Here is a 6,000-nt window from a genome sequence, read left to right as displayed (position 1 = left end):
CTACGCCGCCCCACACTGTCAAACTCTTAATTTGGTGGAACTTCCTTCTAAACGGTGAACAGTAAACTAACAAACCTATTTGTGGAAACAAACACTACTGACCACAGTATGGATTTTAGGCTGTACTTTGCAGTATCACCTGAGGTAGTCTTACTGCATTGACTCTAAAACCCTCTACTACTAAAGTAGTTATTGTTAGGTGATTTGAATGAGTACATTCACATGCGTAAGGCGGGTCGACATCCAAATGATAATCAAGTACATATGCAGTCAATGTATGAAACCTTTATTTTAAACATAATTTAAAATTTCAGCTTTCATATCAAATATGTGAATAGAGCTTTGAGATATTTAAAGTAATTGCACTTTTATACATTTCTTTACATTTGTTAGTGCAGCAAAGATTTTCATAGATTCTTCCCTTTTCCTACATTTGTACAGCGCAAGCTATGGCTACATCCTCAAATAACCCACTCCCACAAGATGATGGACTGTGGATATTTCTTCAGAATCGAGGTGTTCCTGAGGAGAATATTCTTAAAATGCAACAGGATCATGGAAGTCTCATCACAATAATTTCTGGTGTAATGTTAATTTTTAAACTATCCTTTCAAGGGCTCAACTGCATTGTTTTACATTTCACATTTTACACTGTTTTCACATGTGATCACATTTCATTCCACTGGTTTTCCTTTTTTATGTCAAGTACCCAGCCTTCCAACAGTGCAGAAGTCCACCCTCCAATGTCACATGATAGCTGTAGTATTATCAGATAGAATACATTTGTAACATTTACATATTACACATATCCTATCCTGCTTAACAGAAATCAAAAACTTAATGTCCAGCAACTTTCTGAGGTTAAACGATGCTAAATCAGAAATCATCATCATTACACCTCCCATCCTCAACTCCAGTAATGTTACTCATCTGTCCTCCTGTCTTGGCACCTTGTCAAAAAATGTTTGTGTTGAGGCCCGCAGCCTTGGTGTTATCTTCAACTCCAAACTTTCCTTTGATACACAAGTAACCAAAGTTATTCAATCCTGTTTCTCGCAGCTACGACAGTTAAGAAAAATTTGACCGTTCCTAACCCCACCTCTGTTTGAAACTGTCATACATGCCCTCATCTCTTCCAGACTTGACTACTGTAACACCCTTTACTCAGGTATCAGTAAACATAATATTCACAGACTGCAGCTGACCCAGAACGCTGCTGCCGCAAGGCTTTTAACTTACCAGGAGAAGTGACCACATAACACCAATTCTAGCTGCCCTTCACTGGCTTCCTGTGAGTTGTAGAATTGATTTTAAGATTTTACTGTTGCTTTTTAAAGCTGTTAATGGTCTGGCTCCCTCTTACATACAGGACCTTTTAATTCCATATGAGCCTGAACACAGCCTGAGATCCTCTGGCAAGGTCCTCCTGTCAGTCCCTAAATCCTGGCTACTCACTAAGGGTGACCGCGTCTTCGCTGTCCACGCCCCCAAACTCTGGAACTCCCTGCCAGAGGATCTTGGACAGGCAAACTCTGTGTCCTCTTTTAAATCTCTTCTTAAAACTCACTTTTATCGCTTGGCTTTTCTTAGTCATCGATCCTATTAATCTTAATTTATTATTTATTTATTATTTTATCTTAATCCTGTTTTATTTTATTTTATTGTATTTTTTCTAATTAATCATTGTCCTTTTTTGGTTTGCAATTTTTTTTATTGTGAAGCACTTTGTGAGTTTTGAAAAGTGCTATATAAACAACGTTATTATTATTATTTCTGATATTTATATCATAGCTGTGCATAGCAGTTTCTCGACTGAGGATTTCCAGTTGAAACCTCGAACGATGTTCGGGGTTTTAGAAATAAAATGACCTGGTTGCTCTCTTGGTTTGTACATCTGCATTCAAACAAATTGTGTCTACTGCAGAAAAGTTTTAACACATACTCACACAAATGGCGCTGTAATAATTTATGTGATAACACTAGTGATCTAAAACATGAATACTCACAGAGTAGAATTACTCTTGTGATAAAATGTAATTCATAGAAATATAATGCACAGACAGAACATAGGAATGCTTATAATCAAGTTTTATTTTTTTTTTGTGTAATAACAGCCACACTCCAAGTAAGTTAAATTTTGGGAAGGCAGAATACATGTCATCATGCTGAAATTGCCCTGATTTTATTTATTCCAAGATATTGGACTTATTATTGCCAATTTTAGGCAATATATTTCAGCATCTAACATCATCTCTACATCACCAAATTTCATGTAATTCTTCAGTGCAATTGAAATAAACAGGGGAAACACACAATAAGGAAGGAAGATTTCGTTGTCAGCGCTTTGACAGTTAATAAACATGAAATCACACAGAGAGACTTTACTATTGCGTTATGGTACATGTCTACCGGATGTGTCGTTTACATGCTTTTCATTCACTGTCTGTGAAACACAATGTAATGCATTCTGGTAGCATTGCACTGTGAATCAACAGAAGGGGCGTCGACCTCATTAATAAAATTCAGGACTCAGCTACTCAGTAGTGTCTGGTGCAAGTCCATACCTTGCAAAAATCTGGCCATAAACTTAGAAACTGATGTCATTGTTGGTCTGTCAATCATAAATCATCACTGTTCAGTGGTCCTGATATGGTCATATGAATATATGAAAAAAGCTTTGGGACACATATGAACAAGAGAGTGCTGGATACAAACTTTATGATCGCAAAAAGTAGTAGCTTGTGAATTAGGACAATAATCATCTACGCCACTAGAGGGCAGCAAGTGATAGAGACTGTCGCACTACTTTATGGCTGTTATGGCAGTTTTTCAAGAGTCACTGGAGTCAGATCAACACTGTAAGAAAAGTACACCATTTTTACTCAATTAAAATGAGGCAACAGATTAATTATATTTCACAATGTTTGGTATGGAGTAAATATTAATTAAATGAGACCCTTAATAGTTGAGTAGAGTAGAGTGAGTAGATTTGAATAGAAAACAGTACAGAATTAATTAAAACCCAAACAAAAATATTGAGTTGATTTGAAAAAGCTAATCTCCCTAATGTGTAAATAGTACTAATAAAAAGAATTTAATTATACATATCAATGATATATAATTGATTAATAATCATCTTCATTAATCTGTACATTAATTTGAATTTAATCAATTCAATTAATTAAGTCTAAATATTCTTCTTTCTTATGAATAACTAGTCTATGGTCCAGAAAGTACAGAACTCCACAAATACTCAAATAAGACTTTTATTAACAATTAACTTTTGTGCTTTCAACACATTGTAGCACAACAGTGTACACTGCAACCACAGCCCCATTTCAAGCCAGGAGTTAGATCTTGCATTTCAAACCAGAACTTTGAAAAGGACAGAATGCTGACCAGTCAAGGCAGATGGCCGCCCATCTTGAGCCGGGGTCTGCTCCGAGGTTTCTGCCTTCTAAAAGGCAGTTTTTCCTCGCCACTGTCGCCAAGTGCTTGCTCAAGGGGGAATGTTGGGTTCTCTGTATTTTACAATTTAATTAAAGAGTTTGGTCTAGACCTGCTCAAATTGGAAAGTGTCATGAGATAACTTTTGTTGTGAATTGGCGCTATATCAATAAACCGAATTGAACTGAATTGAATTGAAACTGACTTCAAACAATTTTGTAAAAAACACCATCCATAAACATGTGTTTCCATGCTTCAATAATCAATAATGACCTTAAAGAAAAATCCTCCAGAAGTGCATGTACCAAAACAAAAGCAGAAAAGTGTAATGTGTATGGAGTAAAAAACATTTGCACTTTGAACTAACCACACCGACATTCATGGGATAAGACTCCAAATCAGTGCTAACTTACAAACATAGCACTTTCAAATGTGCAATTCTCAATTCAATTTAATTCATCCATCTATCCATTTTCTATACTGCTTATCCGTCATATTTATTTTTTCTAATTACAATGCGTTGAATTTGAAAATGTGAGAAAAGTTCCATAAGGGGATAAAGTACAGCACAAAATAAAGCACTGGGTTCAGTTTGATTAAATGTCTTCAGTACGATTTACTAGTGATGCGAAATCTGAGCAAAGCAAATTATTTTACAATTATAAAACTTCTTGTAACTCCATTTGTTGCCTTTGGTCCCTCATTTAAAGAACAGACTAAGACAAAGTCAAAAAAAAGTCTACACATACACACACACACATCCCGCATTGCTCTTCAGTATTTTAATTTTAATGAACTGTATCTGTGCTACAAACTGGTAACAAATGCAACTGTTCTGCTACCTAATGTTATCTGCTCAATATCTGTGGTGAAGTCATAGTCTCAACTTGATTTTAGATGAATATCTCTGGTGAACCGTGGTGCAGTCTGCTCAACGTAAGGCTGATTCATCAGTCGTGATGTCTCATCAAAGGTCCAGTCACTTTAATTTATGTCTTTCAGTGTGCCTGCCATTTTCAAAGAATAATACTTTGTGAACATTCACTGTTAGAGACTTCTCGATGTTGCAGTCTCCATTTTCAACAACACAACACAACGCAGCATCTCAACATGGTCTTCAAAGAACTTGGGGAAACAGAGGACATCGTCCAGGTACGGTATGCAGCAGTCGTTTCTGAGTGTGTCAAGCTTGTGTATCATCCTTTCACCAGTAACTCCTGTATGAATTCTTTAACTTCCCTGTACAGTGGCTTTGGGACTGACATATAAGCTCTCTGAACAGGAATGTCATCTTTGAGTCGAATTGACATCTGAAGAGATGAGATACACCCCATGTCGTTGCTGTCTTGGGCAAACGCAGCAGACTCCTTGTACAACATTTTCCAAAGAACCTCTTGCTGTTCAGGGCTGAGATGGCTGAGGTCAACAGGTGGATGCCACAGGTTGGAAGGGGAGGCGTTAGGAGCAGTGACAGTGCTCACTTCAGCCCTCACTAATCCAGGTGGTGCTGGTTCAGCTGGCTGGGCTTCCTTGCCTACCCCGAGGACCTTCACATGCTGGATGGAGCCTAGCTGAGTTCTTGGCAGGATGACCTCATGCTTTGTGTGGCTGGAGACAGGCACACTAACACAAGGCCATACACATTGAATGATCTCTAGCAGGCCCTCTCCAACACTGAGCTTGTTGTGCACTAGTAGGAGCAATTTGGTTATTGGCAAAAGAGTCAGTGATTATGGGAAATAATCATTAAAACAAAAATCAGTGTGTGCTTTATACACATAAAATCGGGGCACCACCCTGTCACCAGGGTCCAATAGCCAAATTAATTAACAGGAAATAACAGTCTCTTAAAATTATGAAGGATGAATCCGAGCACTGACTGTCATGAATCCAGCTGTTATTACAAGTACATTCACAATAACCACAGACAACGACAGGTCAAACTATAACAGGATTTATTAACCAGCAACAACCATCCAGAGATAAGTATCACTTAGTAATAAACACTATTATAATCATGTTTTATCAACACACATTAACTATTAACTAAAGATAACACAGGTACAGCAGCAAGAGTATATCTATACATGGGTATACATATATACAGGAGTGTATGTGTGTGTGTGCGTGAGAGAGAGAGAGAGAGAGAGAGAGAGATAGCGGTGGAGACCAGGATGGCAGAGGGATGACGCGGGGGGGCGGCGTGTCCCTCGAAGCCAAGATACCGGGTCATCGCGTGAGTGACGTCAGCAAGACCAAGATGGCGATAGAGTGGCACGCAGGACGTGCAGCTCAGAGTCAAGATGGCGATTGCCCACATAATGTGGCTGACGTGGCAAACAAAGACTACAAAGGCAAAGATCCTCGAGCGTCACGTGTCTCGCGAGGAGATTCGTGATCACGTGCTCAGACTCATGCCCATGTAAAAATGTGTGAGAGAGATAAAGATAGAAGAGGAAATTAAAGAATTAAGAACCCAGTAAAGATCATCACTTCAGTCTCACACTATCACCACACAATAGCGGAGTCAGTAAACCGGAGTTTATCTGCTCA

This window comes from Scatophagus argus, chromosome 11, assembly GCF_020382885.2.
Source record: "Scatophagus argus isolate fScaArg1 chromosome 11, fScaArg1.pri, whole genome shotgun sequence".
Taxonomy (NCBI): domain Eukaryota; kingdom Metazoa; phylum Chordata; class Actinopteri; family Scatophagidae; genus Scatophagus; species Scatophagus argus.
Note: the sequence above shows the minus strand (reverse complement) of the source record.